This window comes from Schistocerca piceifrons, chromosome 4, assembly GCF_021461385.2.
Source record: "Schistocerca piceifrons isolate TAMUIC-IGC-003096 chromosome 4, iqSchPice1.1, whole genome shotgun sequence".
NCBI lineage: Eukaryota > Metazoa > Arthropoda > Insecta > Orthoptera > Acrididae > Schistocerca > Schistocerca piceifrons.
The window spans coordinates 678,137,669-678,156,390 of NC_060141.1; positions in this window are offsets into that span (position 1 = coordinate 678,137,669).

Genomic DNA, 18,722 nt, shown 5'->3' on the forward strand with positions numbered 1-18,722 from the left:
TTTCTGTACATCCGTTTTTAATCTCTCGTAAATCGTAGCTGGTGGTTGGCAGGCACACCGCTACTCTCAACCTCTCGCTTCAGACCTGCTACCGACTCGCTTCACATCTCGCTTACTACTGACTTCCTACGAACGCTAAAGTGCGGTCTCTCCCGCCAACAATGCTTTCTGGTGCAGACAATCCCTGCTACCATTTCAAAATGTATCAATGCGCGGTCTTTCCCGCTCTTTTCTTAAAATGTATCCATACGCGGTCTCTTCCGCCCTCTTTAAAATTATATCAATGTGCGGTGTCTCCCGCCAACAATACTTTGTTGCAGACATTCCCTGCTACCACAATTATTTCCAAAATGACAAATATTAATTATTCCTACTTAATCTTATTAATAAAATATAAACATCTTTCATAAATTGTGGTTTGACAATAGACAATAGAAAAATACACGTCTTACACGGCCTTTCGTAAAAACGGGAATGAGCTCTATCACACTCGGCGCAATATATCCGCATCAACTGTGGCAATGGATGCAAAGATTCGGTTCTTAAAATCACTGACAAGATTGGTATGTGTTATGAAGATTCTGTCTTTAACACTCCCATAGAAAGTAATCCATCGGTTTGTCAGGCGGGCTAGCTGACGAACGGTCTGGAAGCACCTGGTCTAGAACATATCACACACCTACGCCCCATGTGACGGTACCCCATCTTGTTGGCGAACGATGTGACTTGGCGGCCAACCAGTTGTGGTAATGCAAACAGTTCCAACGTATCAAGGTAACTGTTGGAATTCAATGTTATTACTATTATGCGATCAACCATCAAACAACACCACACATTCACTTTCAGACTGTGTCATACATGTTCCATCAGAATGCTGAGTGGTTGTGCCCCAGATTCCAACACTGTGTGTTTACCTTACGACATACATGGAATGCTTCTCCGTCAGATAATGATAGGTTGTTTAGAAAATTTCCATCTGTCAACAGTGAGTATTTTTCACTGTGAACTGCAGGTTGCGGCTCGTCGTCTGGGTTCAATGTGTGCAACACTTGTAATCGGTATGGATACAACATGGAGTACAATCACCCTAGGGACTTGCAGCTCCTCGACGGCCTCCAAACAGACTTATGCGGTAAACTCCAAAAGGTCAACTGTACCCGTATTCGTTGTGTGTCGGCTTCACTTGTTAAATTCCTGTACCACAGCCGTGTCGACGTCCACTAGAGTGGTCGCCTCCTATACCGTATTTGGAAATTCCTTTAAACGAGAGTGTCTTACATGGTCTGAATTAACCATTAGAAACACTGAGCTTTTTCTTGACCTTTTGTCATTACGCTTCACTCACGACAACCTGGCTCACTCGCAAACACATCAGCCAAACATGGTATGTATATCTTAATTAGTTTGGGTGCTATAACACACTGAAGTAGTAGGCTACCTTTTGAGACACCGTGTATACCGGTGGTGAAATTAATCCCACTAATAATCACTGAATCATGCATAGAATTTTATATATATACACAGATATCAATTTCAGTAGTGCCTATTACGGAATTTTAATGATCTGTTTAGATACATATAAAAAAGTCTTTTTCCTTACATCTGATAAAAGTTACATGTATAATTTTGTTTTTATAATACTTTTACGACGAGTATTTACAAAAGAATGTTTTCATGTTTCAAACTATATGTTGTTGTATAATTCACATCCAAAGTACGTATATTCCTACTGTTTTTGACCAGGCCGATATATACAATATAGAAGCTATCATCAATGGTTGCAAACTCAGATGGATTGGGCACCTCAGTGGATGAGGAACGAAAGACTTCCTCGACAAATTTTGTATAGTTAGTGAGCACAGGTAGAAGATAGCGTAGTGCTCATTTTAAGCGCTATATGGTCAATTCAAGGAGAAAGTAAAGAGTTTAAACACCACTGAAGCCTGGCATCGTCAGGGAGGAGCTGTCGGTCTTAATGTGGTTTATAAAATATTTTTTAACATTTTAATTTTTTAAACTAAAAAACTTTTAATGCCGCAATTTTTTTACCATAACTAAAGCAGGATAACTCGTTTCGGTTGCTATCTGCAACCACCTTCAGATAGCTCAAAATGTGAAAAAGCGGTGAATATGAGTTGAAAAGCATCATTAGCGGTAGTAATGCAATAACATGCATTCGTAAATACTAGGACAACAACAGTACATAGTTTATAACATCACCATGATCAGGCCAGGTATTAATCTCACAGGATGGGCGTGGTATATGAAAGTGTCCAACTGCATGAGTAAAAGTCGGATCGAAAGCTCATATTTGGAATAGTATAGCAGGTATTAGAGTGAGAACAATATATGGAACGGTTCCATAAATAGTCAGCTGTTCCGTAGACTGGCTTACACAAGAATGATTCTGCATGGTGAATCTAGTAGCCATCTTTATAAAATTTGTACGTGTTGAAGGATGACATGGGGATGCTGTGCGCCCACCAGCCTGACGAGACACGTCATAACTAACACACATACACAGGCAAAAGGGACCTGTTTCACCAAATAGATGGCAGAGCATGCCCTTATGAAGAGCTACACGAACCAAGACTAAAGATTTTTTATGCAGAAAGACAATACACACCGTAACCAACCTAAGACCAAATCGAGAGCGAAATAGTAATTAACAGCAGATGATCTGGTAGCACTAGCTCTGTCCTGCTGTTTTTTGTCCAGCGAAATATCAGGGTTCCCTGTAAAATTTAAACAAAAACCGCCGTCTTTATATGTAAGGCCACTTGATTTTAATCTCAATAGGTCTTTCAGTAGCTCTACCCCAGTAACTGTGAACAACACTGTACTCTCTGTGCTGCTATATCCCATAAAATGAAAAGTACCAATGGGGGTTTGATACCTCAGATTTTGTCGGTTGTTGTAAGGTGGCGTTTGTGCTCTATGTATCATTCCCCCACGGCCCTGATGGTCTGACCGATGAATCACATGCGGCAATTCGCTGGATATTGTATACATATTGCACAAACCAAGATAGTTATTACAGGGTGTTATTCTCGGAACGTAGTCGAGAAAACATATCACACCATGTTTCCTCAGAACACACCCAATCCTTTACAAATGGTACCAGAGTAAGGCAAAATAACGATAGACTTCGATACCCCCTCATTATCCTCATCGCTAGCCTCAAGGTCGGCTAAGGAAGATGACAAACGTCCAGAGTCTGAGAAGGCATGGACCCTACGAATCGGGATACGAAGTACCGTTCACGCTGAGTAGTCTAGAGGCAATTATTTGCCTGAAGACACAAATCAACTGGAGTTGGCTTACTGTTTTTCTAAGAACAATATGGTTATACACTGAGGTGGTAAAAGTCATGGGATTACTTTCAGTATCGTGTCGGCCCTCCTTTTTACAAGGCGTAGTGCGGCAACTCGACGTGACATGAAGAACTCGTTGGAAGTCCCCTGCGTAAAAAATGAGCCATGCTGCCTCTATGGCCGCCCATAATTACGAAAGTGTTGCCTGTTGTGACTTGGCAAGACAGCCAAGCCACTATGAGATAGCCGAAAGGCACGCGTTTAAGCTCACGCAGGCTGGCGTGAGGTCTGGAACAGTTAAAGGAGTTGAGTCTACTAAAAAAAAGTACGTAGCTTCTGGAATACTTAACTTTAATCCATAATTGGTGAACATCGGTCTGACGGTACATACATGACAAGATAAATAGCAAATGATAATGGCGCCTTGCTAGGTCGTAGCAAATGACGTAGCTGAAGGCTATGCTAACTATCGTCTCGGCAAATGAGAACGTAATTTGTCAGTGAACCATCGCTAGCAAAGTCGGCTGTGCATCTGGGGCGAGTGCTAGGAAGTCTCTCTAGACCTGCCGTGTGGCGGCGCTCGGTCTGCAATCAGTGGCGACACGCGGGTCCGACGTATACTAACGGACCGCGCCCGATTTAAAGGCTACCACCTAGCAAGTGTGCTGTCTGGCAGTGACACCACATTGCCGGTGCAGGATTTCGTGCACGGGCTGGCCCCTCCATTATATCCCATAAATGTTCGATGGGATTCAAATTGGGTATCTTGTTGGCCAAATCATCGCACGAGTTGTTCACAATGTTGTTCAACGGGACATTGTATGTCCTTTGCCGCCAATGTTAAATTATCGAATTTTGTGACCCATTATCTTGGAAACTTTTTAAGACACCATCTTACAATTTTCCATAATTATTGAATGCACCTTTCTAGATACAATGAACTAGAATTATTACTAAAATTGCATTGTGGGGCACGTTATCTTTTTTTTTCTTTTTTTTCAAACACTCAATATTTAGACAGAATTTTGTAAATAAATGAAAATAAAAACAAAACAACTCAGGACATTTTAATTATTCTAGTTTCACATGTTTTGAATCTCACAATTGACATGCTGATAAAATTTCATGTCTCTACCATCAGTAGTTTTTTATGAAACTGGTCATTTATTGCAAAAAATGTAGTTCAGAGATAGTGAGGTTTAAAACTTTTTTATTACAAATTCTTATACAGACTTACATTTCTGCGTCTTTTATGCACTATAATTGCCCTGGTCCATAGTCTGTGTCTTCTTCAATGTCACAACAGCCCAGTGCTAGCCTCCTCCTTTTCTTTCTTGCTTCTTTTGTCATTTGCTGAGCAGCTAACTCTGTTTCACATACACGAAGCTCATCCAGTTCCCGCAGTCCTTTAGCTGTGTTCTGTCCAAATCTTATCCCTAACTTCTCCAGAACCATAAATCTTTCATACTTCCCACCATTAAAAGTTATTACAGTATGAGACACTTCTAACTTTAGAGCGATAAGGCCAACAAATACATTTTTAGGCACATGGCACCACACAACATTATTGAAGGACTCATTCACATGCTGGGTCTTCCCATGTAAACACTTCTTTAGCAGCTCAGAATTTGACAGACCTCTGTAAATAGGTTTGATTGCCTCCATTACTGCCAAAGGAAGAGAATGTTCATGTGTAAATTCATGCAGGATGCCAAAAAATTCAGCTTGCCTATATTTACACCAAGTGTTTAGTGGAGGTGGACACAAAGCATAACATGGCTTCTCATCGGTTGATATTCTATGAAAGAAATTGCTCCGCACAGCTCTTTTCATCTTCTCTAAATTGTTACAGTTATCTCTAATGGCCTTCACTTAACATTCCTGTAATTCATCAATTACTTTGTCTATTAGTCTTCCATCACATTTTATTGTCTTGTCATCAGACAGTTTTGTGTTACCCAGCATGGTTTTTAGGTTACGCAAACGTGTTCCCATCCTTTTCTTGATATGTCAAACACACTCAAGTTTTTGTATAGAAACGCCATATGGCTTACTGTTTTGTACTGCAATAAAAGTCTTGCCGTCTCCATCACCTAAGTAATTCACATATCTGACACCTCTCTCCTTCTGATAACGCTGGAAAATGTTAACTGCTTCTTTTACCCCCATTCCTCCACTTGTACCATAATAATTTTTTATACACTGCTGCTTATGAAGTAATCTGTTCTTTGGTTCACTGTAAAACCTTGGCAGTACATACTGAGAACTTCAAAATCCAAAACTTTTCCAGTGTCAATACTTTTTGCAGATTTAAAACCATTTTTAGAAATAAACCCAAACTATTTTCAGGATCCATCCACAGCGATGCTGATGTCTGTGTCACCCTCATTTTTTCAACAGCTTCTGATGTAGCAGCAACCATTGAATCTTCAGCTATAGCATTTTCACAGCCCCCAATTGCTGTTACATATTTCATATACATAAAGGTGATTTTGGCAAATTCAACACATTGCAGAGACCATTATCAGCCCTTGCACCTTTACCAATGCATCTAAGACCATAGAACAGTCTCACATTAGTTTCATACAATTCATTACCTGAACATTTTGATGAAATATGAAATGCTTTTTCGTTTTTGAACTTCTGACATTTTATAATTAATTTAGACACAACACCTATTCTAGCTCCAATATCCTCATAAAGTTTAACTTCACCATCACAAAGACAGCAAGAGACAGTTTCAGAAAGAACTTGTGTAAGGATTCTCAGATCAATAATGACGTTGTCCATAATATCATTACTTCTACCACTGTCAGCTGTTTCTAAAGTTACTTTCCTTTTCGTTACACTAGGGGGCGTAGTCACTTCAGGAACATTATCGTGGTTTCCTTCACTTCTAGCACACGTATTTTCAAGTACTTCAGAAGAATATGCAGATCTCACGTATCTGTTACTCGCAAGTTTGGCTTTCTTGAAGTTACTTTTACGAATAGACATTTTATTTATGTATAAAAAGCTATGGAAGTTATCTTCGTACAAAAATAACCGATAATCACTCTACTCTCAACGAAAACTAGTATCAGAAACAAAGGACTGATTTGTTTATCCGTATTGCCAACTTCTGAGACTTACAAGGGAATCTCCCCATCGCACCCCCCTCCGATTTAGTTATAAGTTGGCACAGTGGATAGGCCTTGATAAACTGAACACAGATCAATTGAGAAAAGAGGAAGGAGTTGCGTGGAACTGTGAAAAAATAAGCAAAATATACAAACTGAGTAGTCCACGGGGCGTATTGGCAACATCATGGTCAAAATGAGTTCAGGAGCGTCTTGGTCCTGTGGTAGCGTGAGCAGCTGCTGAATGAGAGGTCCTTGGTTCAAATCTTCTCTCGAGTGAAAATTTTATTTTCTTTATTTTTGCATAGTTGTTATCTGTCCGTTCGTTCATTGACGTCTTTGTTCACTGTAATAAATTTAGTGTCTGTGTTTTGCGACCGCATCGCAAAAACCGTGCGATTAGTAGACGAAAGGACGTGCCTCTCCAATGGGAACCGAAAACATTTGATGGCAAGGTCATAGGTCAACCGATTCCTCCACAGGAAAACATATATGATATATTCTATACGACACTGGTGACGGCATGTGCGTCACATGACAGGAATATGTTGTCGACCCACCTAACTTGTACACTTGGCGAAGGGGTAAAAAGATTCTTCTACCTTGCCCGACTTAGGTTTTCTTGTGGATATGATAATCACTCCCAAAAAAGTGATGAAAACGTAAGAGTTTTTCACATAAACCGAAAATAAAAATTAAACATTTCACTCGATGGAATATTTGAACCAAGGACCTTTCGTTCCGCAGCTGCTCACGTTACCACGAGACCACGGCGCTCCTGCGTTCCCAGTGTCCTTGACGTTGCCTATCTTCCCATGAACTACTCAGTTTGTATATTTTGCTTATTTTTTCACAGTTCCACACAACTTCTTCCTGTTTTCTCAATTGATCTGTTTTCAGTTTTTCAAGGCCTATCCGCTGTGCCAACTTATAACCAAATCTGAGGGGGGTGCGATGGGGAGGTTCCCTTGTTAGCAGTAGGCACAAAACAAAGCAATTCACAGCCTTCTAGACAGTTTAGTTCCCAAGATATGACTGCTCAACTGTGGCAGTACATGCATAGCCGCGAAATTTGACAGTCACACGTCAACATTCAAAATATTATTTGAAGGTCTCACAATTGTGTGATTTTAATGTATTGTATACCAAAACGTTCAGGAAAGTACAAAGTGCCGCGCGGGATTAGCCGTGCGGTCTACGGCGCTGCAGTCATGTACTGTGCGGCTGGTCCCGGTGGAGGTTCGAGTCCTCCCTCGGGCATGGGTGTGTGTGTTTGTCCTTAGGATAATTTAAGTTAAGTTGTGTGTAAGCTTAGGGACTGATGACCTTAGCAGTCAAGTCCGATAATATTTCACACACATTTTTGAAAGTACAAAGTACATTAAGGAGTAGAAAATAGAAAATGTCACATTTCAACGAATTTCACCTACTATGTCCCCTCAAGCCAATCACGAACAATTGTGGCTCGGTGACATGACGTTTTGTCATCCATAAAAGGTTTCATCACTGTTTGGGTACATGAATTCCTTGAATGGTAGCAAATAGCCTCCAAGTAGACGAACATACCCATTTCCAGTCAATGTCCGGTTCAGTTGGACCAGAGAACCCAGTCCATCCCTTGTAAAACAGCCAACACCATAATAGAGCCACCACCAGCTTGCACAATGCCTCGTTGACTGCTTGCGTCCATGTCTCCTTAGGCTCTGCGCAACAAGTACGAAGTACTCTTCACGCTGAGTCTTAGAGAGATAACTATTTGCCTGCAGATACAAATCAACAGGAGTTGGCTCACTGTTTATCCAAAAACAATATGGCTATAACATATGGTTTTGAAGATAATTTTAAAGAGAAGAAGGTTTCTCCTCCTTAGTTAAAGTGTTTACTATCGTGTGCAATTTTACGATTATTTTCATAAAAAATACACCCTGTAACCCACCGATTTCGAAGATCGTCGGAAGCATAGACTGGTGCCATTCATAAGTAATTACTTTGAAAGGATTTAGACCACTACGCTTTCGTTTACGAAATAATCGTGAATAAAGATCGTAACGTAGCATTTGTTAAGTCTTGTTGGAATCATCAGAATACTCGAAAATAAGGAAATTTAGACTCTGTGTAATCGTCAGAATACTCGAAAATAAGGAAATTTTATTTGTACGTACGTAAGAGGTTCGAAAACCAGTTGTTCCCGAGACATCGAAGCATTAGTAATTTAGATCCGCTGCAGATTTGCAAGGGACACACAGATATTAACTTTACTTTTTTTTAAAGTGAACATATTTAGACACACATACAGCAAATGCCTCACTGAGCTGTGACGTATTCAGAAAACTCTTGACTGCTGTCAGGAGTGCTGTGGTAGTGGCTGAAAATGGTGGCTGTCATTCTTCCTCCCGCCAACTCCGAGGTTCAGTCTATCATAAACTGCTCTCTGCTCTGCATTTAACAGTGGAATTCTCATTGGGCTCTTAAAGTTACTACCCTGCCTTTTAATTTCACCCAAGGGTTTCTATATACTGAAGTCAGACCTTCCGACAAACATTTATGTTTCAATTTTTCCACAATTTCCATTAGACATTTCTCCTTAGTTTCCCTGCACTTCTTATTTACTGGGTTATAACTGACTTGTATTTCTGTATTCCTGAATTTCAATGGACATTTTTGTACTTCCTTCTTTGGTCGATCAAATGAAGTATTTCTTCTGCTACCCATGGTTTCTTCGCAGTTAGCCTCTTCATATCTATGTTTTTCTTTGCAACTTCTCTGATGTCCTTATAAGAGATGCCCACTGCACTTCAACTGAAACTTCTATTATTACAATATATATGCCCTCAGAGAACTTCAAGGGTACCTCTTCATTGCTTATACTTCCGTATCCCATTGGTTCTTCCTGGCTAGTCTTTTAAAGTTCAGCCTACTCTTCATCACTACTAAATTGTGATCTGAGTCTACATCTGCCCCTCGGTATGCCTCAAAATCCCGTATCTGGTTTCAGATACTCTGTATGACCAAGATGTAATCTAACAGAAATGTTAGCCAGTAACAGAAATGTTTGCAAGTATTCCTCCTCCTTTCTTGATACTTCTGCAGGGTATTTACTATTACTAGCTGAAGTTTACTGCAGAACTCGAACAGTTTTTCTGCTCTCATCCCCAGTACCAAGCCCACGTTCTCCCGAAACCATTCCTTCTACTTCTTCAGCCACACCACATTTCAATCCCCTATCGTTACTAGATTATCATCCCCATTTGCTTACTGATTTTCCTTTCAATATCCTCATATAGGTCACTATCTCTTCATCTTTAGCTTGCGCCGTTGGCATGTGCACCTGAACTATCGTTGACGATGTTGATTTGTAGTCGATTCTGATGAGAACAACTCTATCAATGAACTCTTCACAGTAACACACTTTCTGCCCTACCAGCCTATTCATAACAAATCCTACTGCTGCTGTTGATACTACCCCACACTCATCTGACCAGAAATCCTTGTCCAGTATATCTAGATTTCCCTTCCCAGGTTTTCTAGTTTCCCTGCCATGTTCATACTATTGACATTCCACACCCCGACTCGTAGTACTTTATTGTTTCGTTGGTTATTGGATCTTTTTCTGAGAGTGACCTCTCATTTGGCAGTCCCCACCACCTACTTCTAACGCCCCAGTTACCTGCCCTGGACGTTAGCGTATTTTCGCGGCAGTGTACTTTTCCTTGTCTTGCCACTGCTGTCCGGTAAGGCGTGTAGTTCGATAGCCTCCTTGATTGTGGTTCGGATATTTTGTTCTTTCAGACTACCTTTGTCGTAGTGGTTCCTTCTGCTTCTGGATGTTCTAAACATTTGATTCTGAAGACTCAGTGCCGTCCACCGGTTCTGCTTTGCCTGGGTTATGTCATCATTGTGTTGCGTACCAGACGTTAGGCAGATTTTGCAAGAGTGTTGGTCTGCGTTTAAACTGTCACTAATTTGAGTTGCCATCCGGTTAAGTGAATACAACTCTTGGCTGCCTGTCTCGTCGATTACGAAGTAGAGCGACTTTTCCCATGCCAATCCTCCTAGCACTGTCTGAGGCCCATTTCTCCCTTGATTTGATCACATTGCGATGATTGTGTGTTTTTTTTAATATTTTAGTGTGTCTTGGAGAAGTTCAACTGTTCTTAAGAATTGTTATCCTGGTCTTCAGCCGTTAAATTGTTTTCGAGTTATTGCTATTGGGGCCTTCAGCCAGCAAATAATTTGAATTTCTGGTCGATAAGGTATTTGGCCCTGAATGAAATTTGTCTAAAGGAATTTTTTAATTGGATAATGTCTCTTAATAGTGAAATTTTGATGAGTGTGTTTTTCCTTTTTTAAAAAAATATTTTAGTGTCTCTTGGAGAAGATTATCTGTTTTTAAAAATTGTTATCCAGGCCTTCAGCCGTTAAATTGTCTTTTTGAGTTATTACTATTGGGGCATCTAGCTGGCACATAATTTGAATTTCTGGTCAGCAAGGCTTTCAGCCATGAATGCAATTTGTCTAGAGAATTTTTAATTAGATATTGTCTCTTAATAGTGAAATTCTGAAGATTGTGTTTTAAAAAAAAATTGTATCTCTTGGAGAAGTTAAACTGTTCTTAAGAATTTTCTGACCAGGCCTTCAGCCGCCAAATAATTTGAATTTCTGGTCAATAAGGCATTCAGCCATGAGTGCAATTTGTCTAGAAAATTTTTAATTAGATATTGTCTCTTAATAGTGAAATTTTGAAGATTGTGCTTTTTTTTAAAAAAAAAATAGTATCTCTTGGAGAAGTTTAACTGTTCTTAAAAATTTTCAATCCAGCCCTGCAGCCGCCAAATAATTTGAATTTATGGTCAATAAGGCCTTCAGCCGTGAGTGCAACTTGTTTAAGGAGTTTTTTTACTAGAAACTGTGTCTTAACAGTCAAATTTGATAATTGTTCCTTATTGTCAACCTCATTTGCAATTGGTTTCAAATAAAGTGTACGTGATTTTTTTTTTAAAAACTGAGCAAACCAATGGTAACTGAATAAGGCCCCATCCACACTATATCCTGCCTCCCTAAGTTCCATGTTTCAGATTTTGTATATGTTACATAAATACATATAATAACTGTCTACATAAACAAAAAGGTAAAGCTCATTTGTTCAAAATCTTAAATCTCCAAGAATTCTTTCCCAATTTCTTTGAAATTTCGACAGTATAATGCATTTGAATACACATGTGTTTTTACATATCTACTGGAGCGCCATATATATATATATATATATATATATATATATAATATACAACGAGAAAGATTGTTAGCAAAAATCTCAAAAAGTACTTGATCAATCTGCGTTCAAAGTTTTACATACGTCTGCAACAAACGTTTGAAGGAACATAGAGTATATACGCTTTTGAAATACTCGTGTTTATAATATTCAAATAAATATTTAAAATATATCATGCTGGCTCAAGATGTCGACAGCACACTGGTCGGAAAAGATGTAGCGCAAAGATCGATAGTAGGCGCTGGATCAAGCGCTCCTATCAGGAAAAAGGCCAGAGACACACCAACAAGCAACACGACGCCAACGCCCTCTCAACAGCAAGTATTCGGGCTGCTGCCGCTGACTCGAGGACCTCACTCACTAACTCTCTGACTCAGTAACTCATATTCCAGTTCTTGTAAATAAAAAACTGTGCTAATCCGTGTGTGCATTTGTGTTGTAGGAAGGGGATACCGGTCACCCATAATATCATCGTCTCCCTTCTTTCCTTGCGGTACAAGACTCTACAAGGGCGATGAGTATGCAACGTATATAATACTGGGACCAAATCTCGAAGAATTATTGACGGACTAACTCCAAATTTTAAGCCATACTTGACTAAACATTCAGACGGACTTACGAAGACGTGATAAAAAGTAATGCCTCCGTATTTTTTAGGTGAACACATCAAAGTTTTCAAAATAAAACAAACGTTATTAACATTCTACATCTTTCTTATTAATATTTATTTGTCAATCACAATCACCCTTGCGACGAACACATATCTCTCAAAGAGAGATACCATCGCTGTAGAATGGTTGACTTTGTTTACTTAGCCGCAACGTCACCTCTGTTTGCCCCGCTTCTTCAGTATCAAAGTGAATTCCTCGAATGAGTAGGTGAACACTCTCAAAGTTTTTAAAATAAAACAAACGTTATTAACATTCTACATCTTTCTTATTAATATTTATTTGTCAATCACAATCACCCTTGCGACGAACACATATCTCTCAAAGAGAGATACCATCGCTGTAGAATGGTTGACTTTGTTTACTTCGCCGCAACGTCACCTCTGTTTGCCCCGCTTCTTCAGTATCAAAGTGAATCCGTCGAAGGAGTTCCTTATGTTCTGGAGAAAGATGAAAATCGAATTTATAGCGGATGATCGGTAACAGTGGACGCAAGGCGTCCGAATGTTACAGATGTCGCAGTGCTTGCGTGTCGTCTGACATTATCAGGCTGAGGGAAAGGGTGTTATAGGTGTGGACGACGTCTTCGAATTCGAAACTAAATTGCAGCGCACTGTTTTCCACTCGGGGGACAGTTATGTTTCGGTCGGGCATGATACGGACTACTTTCTGAAGCCCTCTAGCGATACGAAGATACTAGCACGCAAATGTGAAGAATAAGGATGCAGAATGTTAATAACATTCATTTTATTTAAAAATTCCGAGGCTCGACAATTCAGCACGCCCTCGATGACAACACATATTTTTTTTAAACAACACCGACTGCGGGAAAGAAAATGCTCTGCTCTAAACAATGCGTTTTTGTTTCTCTTGCTGCAGCCGCTTTTAATTACGATAGCATTTAAACCATTAGAAAAATTGTACTCCCAAAACAGGGAGAACAGAAGTAGTCTGAAAACCTCGTAAGGGCGTTTTAGGGTTTGTTGTTCTGAGAAAATTCGATATGTTGAGCCGTTTCTGAGATATTTTCTGCAAGTTGCGTCACTAAAATGTGTGGTGTCATATACGGTCGACTGTGTGAACAATGTATATGAGGAGTAACATGACGACAATACGCGGTTAACAAGTGAAAAAGATTCTGAATCTGGTGTCGAGCCATGTAGTTCATCATTCTTGTCCGTCATAAAGCCACAAATCCCGCCTCCAGCGAAACGCAGAAAAGGACAATCGTTGTCCAAGGAGCAGGTATTAAACACAATTACATACATGGAAGACCACTCGCAGCATAGTAAAAAAACAGTTACGATCAGATTTCGCGTAGTGCGTAGGAAAAGCTTCGGATATTCAAGGGAGGACAAGGCGCACTTGTTACAAAAACTGGTATTTGCGTGTTTCAAGTATGCTCGATACAATTAACAGGATCTGCATGACAATGACCTACTACGTTATGCATATCAAATTGTTCGCGATACAGATTACAGTCATTTCGTAGAAAGCAGTGGATGGCTGCATAACTTTAAACAGTGCTACAGAAGTGGAAGAGGTAAAAAGACGTAAGACAACGAACTTTCAAACAAAGCGTCAACTTGACTATGCACAGCAAACTGCGGAGCCTGACCGAAAATTTATAGATCGAAATAGATAGACTTATCGAATCGTTGAGTAAGGAATTTTTTTTCAACGTCACACAATAGGGACTTGAAGAGGAAATACTAAATAAGGAACCCGGAAATCAGAGGTACCAAGAAGTTGTATCATGGTGATTGTCGTAACTCATTCCTACGTAATTATGCCGACTGCTAATCTGGGAGGTAAGTTGACTAGAAAGTTGTTTATTGTGCTGGGAGAAATTGTGTGTGCTCTTCTCCTTACGATTCTTTCTCGTGTGCGTGATCTGGCAAAGGCAACAGGCAATATTTACGTCAGAGCAAGCAAGAGTGGGAAAATGGACGTGAGAAAACTACAGTTATGTTATGAGCACTGCCTTTGGCCAATAGCTGGTTAAATTCTTACTTTTGCTTGATTCTTGGTCTGCGTATGGAATCATACTCCTTCAGAGCAAAGTATCCCTCATGACAAGACTGTTAAACTGCAGTTCGTACCATCCGAAACCAGCTGACGAATTCAGATCCTGGATGTTTGTTTTTCTTGTGTAATACAGCTAGCACTTTATTCCCATGAAGTAATGAGTGCTGCTGACAAGGGATCTCATATCGATTCCATATTCCTAGATGTCCAGAAGGCTTTTGATACCGTTCCTCACAAGCGACTATTAATCAAATTGCGTGCATATGGAGTATCGTCTCAGTTATGTGACTGGATTCGTGATTTCCTCTAAAGAGGTCACAGTTCGTATTGATAGACGGTAAATCATCGAGCAGAACAGAAGTGACATCTGGCGTTCCGCAAGGTAGTGTCATAGGCCCTCTGCTGATCCTGATTTACATAAATGATCCAGGTGATAATCTGAGCAGCCCCCTTAGACTGTATGCAGATGATGCTGTAATTTACCGGCAAGTAAAATCATCAGACGATCAATTCCAATTACAAAATTATCTCGAGAGAATTAATGTTGCAACCTCCCCACAGAAATATTAAAAAAAAATAAGAACCAAGTGTATTCTCCCCACAAAAATATTAAAATGTGAACCATGAACCAAGTGTAACCTCACCACGGAAATAATAATTAAATGTTTTTTAAAAGATTGTAACCTCTGAACAAAACTGGCTCCCATTTATAATCTGTGTGCATAAATGCATTCACATTTAATGTTCCCACAAAATTCTTTTCTCATTTAATGTTAACTTCGAAACAGAAAAATTCCTAAACACCAAAATAATAAAAAAAATCAATAACCTGGTAAATTTTATGACGACAGCAACGCTGCGCCTCGGCCCTGTATTCTGAATAAAAAAATAAAAAATTCTTACCTCAATAAAAACTGCAAATATATCTGCTCTTACATAAAAATTTTCGGCACAACTCCGTGCAATGCTGGCCTATGCTTTGTGATAGGAATAATTATTCACTGGAAAAAATCTTTAAATTGAAATGAAAGCTTTTTTTAAAAAAAATTACTTTATATTATAAAAATTATTATTGGGACATTTTTTTGAAAGAAATTAAATGACAATATACATTACTAGATATGCGCAAGGCTGCTTCTTTACCTTCTACAACAATACTCATCCTCCAGAGTCCTGACCAGAGTCCCGAGCTGAGCAGACAGCCGACACGCGCCGACTACCGCCGACTCACGCAGACTGCTCAAGACTACAGTCGACACGCGCAGACTAGCGCAGACTCGCGACAAGCAACAACTAACGACATACTGCTCTCTGGTCAGAGACTCTCCTGAGTACCTCACCTCTTACAATGTATGGTGCGAAATGTGGCAATTGGCTCTCAACAAAGAAGAGTGCGAGGTCATCCACATGGGTACTAAAAGAAATCCGATAAATTTTGGGTATACGATAAATTGCACAAATCTAAGGGCTGCCAATTCGACTAAATACCTAGGAATTACAATTACGAGCAACTTAAATTGCAAAGCCACATAGATAATATTGTGAGGAAGGCGCTTTGTTGGCAGAACACTCAGAAAATGCGACAAACCCACTAAAGAGAAGCCTACACTACACTTGTCCGTCCTCTGCTGGAGTATTGCTGCGCGGTGTGGGACCCTGACCAGGTAGGATTGACGGAGGACATCGCAAAAGTGCAAAGAAGGGCAGCTCGTTTCGTGTTATCGCGCAATAGGGGTGACAGTGAAACGTGAGTTGGGGTGGCAGTCACTGAAACAAAGGCGGTTTTCTTTTCGGCGAGATCTATTTATGAAATTTCAATCACCAACTTTCTCTTCCGAATGCGAAAATATTTTGTTTACACCCATCTACGTAGGGAGAAATCACAGCTCGAACGAAAAGATTTAGGTGTTCCTTTTTCCCACGCGCCATTCGAAAGTGGAATGGTAGAGAAGTAGTATGAAAATGATTCAATGAACCCTCTGCCAGGCACTTAAGTGTGAATTGCAGAGTAACCATGTAGATGTAGATGTCTATAAAACACTTTGTCGCACTATCTGCAGTCAGGCCTTAAAGGATAGCCAATTTAATGATAAGCTCAGCACCAGACTATTTTCCGTTCGACTGCGTGCCACCACATTCCATTACTTCTTACCACTCTTTAAGAGTGGATACCTAGCTGAACGTCCTGCACCGTTTGTTAGTCCCAAGGAGATCGCCTCCGATCTTGATAGTGCGAACCTTTCTGATCTCTGTGGCGCGCCATTTTTCATTCGCTGTTCAAGGCGCAAGTTTATGGTTTTTTGAACATTTCTTGAATGTCGATTACGTTCATTTTGTGAAGTGTAATACATTGATCTGACAGAAGGTTTATCTCTGCCCCTCCGCGAATCTCATTTCCTGTTGCCCTACTGATGCACATGGTAAGACATTAGCAGCTAACATTTTTACTGGCATAATTGTTAACAAAACATTTTCAAATGAGCCTTTCTATGGATTGAACTTGCTACCTCGCACTCAAGGGGTCTCTTGTGAGCTACAGCAGCCAGTGGCCGGGTACTGTTAGTATCCAATAAATCCTAACGTCAGTACTCCAGGAGTTGGAGAGATTTGCGTCTCTAGAGTCGCTGCTTCCTGTGACCTTCAACGAAGTGTTCTGGAAGGACCTCTGGGTAGTCATCTTATCACGTTGTTCTCAGTTTATCTCGTCCCCATTCGTTCTGCAGTCATTGCACCACAGTAAGTCTTCTGTGCGATCTGTCTGTACAGTGCTTGTCATATTTCTCATACCAACCTTTCGACCCTTGTCATTGTCCAAAAGACGACAGTAAGCTGGAAGTGCGCGTCCTCTGGGTGTGCTGTGTTGCTATCTGCACCTGAGAAGTTTCAGTGACGTTACATACATCCAGTACTCCTCATGTACTCGCAGCAATCTTCAACGGAGAGTTGCATAAAGATAGAACTCTTATCACCATATCCAGCAGGCACGGAAATATTATTATATTATGACTTTGGTACGGTTCAGACCATGCGTTCACGATATGTCACTGTACAATATGAGTGACAGATTGTACTTTCATTGCGTTATGTATTACGACATCTACCAGTTACATTAACAGGTGGAGCATGATATAATCTGCTGCACTAGGTATTACCATTTCTTCCAGTTGTATTAACGTATGGAGTGTGATGTGATCTATTGCTTAAAGAGCTGCTTTTAATTGTACGACCGTTGTCTATGAGAAAGCAGCATTAAGAAATTTTTGAGAAAAGATGTTTTCTAGAATAGTGTTCCATATTGACAACAATAATAACCTCAGATAATCACAGTTTGTATTTCAGAAGAGTTGGTCAACTGAGAATACCATTTGCACGTTCGCTCACCGAATTTTATAAGCATTAAATAACAGTATGGCGCCGTCTACTGTTTACTGCGATCCAAGGCACCTGACTGCGTGAATCACGACATTCTCCTAGATAAATTGAGTTTTTATGCTACTCACAGCGTAGACAACCAATGGGCAATATCATATCTAACGAAAAGAATGCAGAAAGCGGTACGCAGTAATTCAGCCGACGTTATCAGGACAGATTCTTCTAACTGGTGAGAAATCATGAAAGCGGCTCCCCAATGTCGACTTTTAGCACCGCTGTTGTTTCTCACGTACGTAACCAATGTTCTGTCTAATAAACAACAAGCAGATTCAGTTCTTTTCGCGGATCACACTAGCTTTGTTATCATTGCTAGCATACGTGGAACAACACAGGAAATTGTAAACAATGTATCACTGATTGCTTTTCTGCGTATTGTCTCACTTTCAATTTTAAAAACACCCAACATATTCAGTTCTGTACGTCAGAGGTACGACACCAATGACAAGTTTAACACATTGTGAGGAAATAATGAATGCAGTGGCAACTTACAAATATTTAAATGCCCTTATTAGTGAGAATTGAAACTGGGAAAAACACATTTTGGAGCTGCTCAAACAGCTTAGTTCAGCCACATTTGCACTTACCGTCATCGCAAATCTTGGGGAGAGACAAATGAGTAATCTGGCTTATTTTGAATATTTTCATTAAATAATGTCATATAGAATAATATTCTGGGGTAAACCATCTTTAAGAAAGAAAGTCTTCATTGCTCATAAACGGCCTATAAGAACAGTATATGGTTCTCAAGCAAGGTCATCTTGTGAGCACCTGTTAAAGATGTTGGACATTTCAGCTACTGAATCACAGTATTTTTGTTCTCTCATGAACTTTGTTGTAAGTAATCCATTGCAATTCCAAAAGGAACCATGATGTACATAATTACACCAGAAGA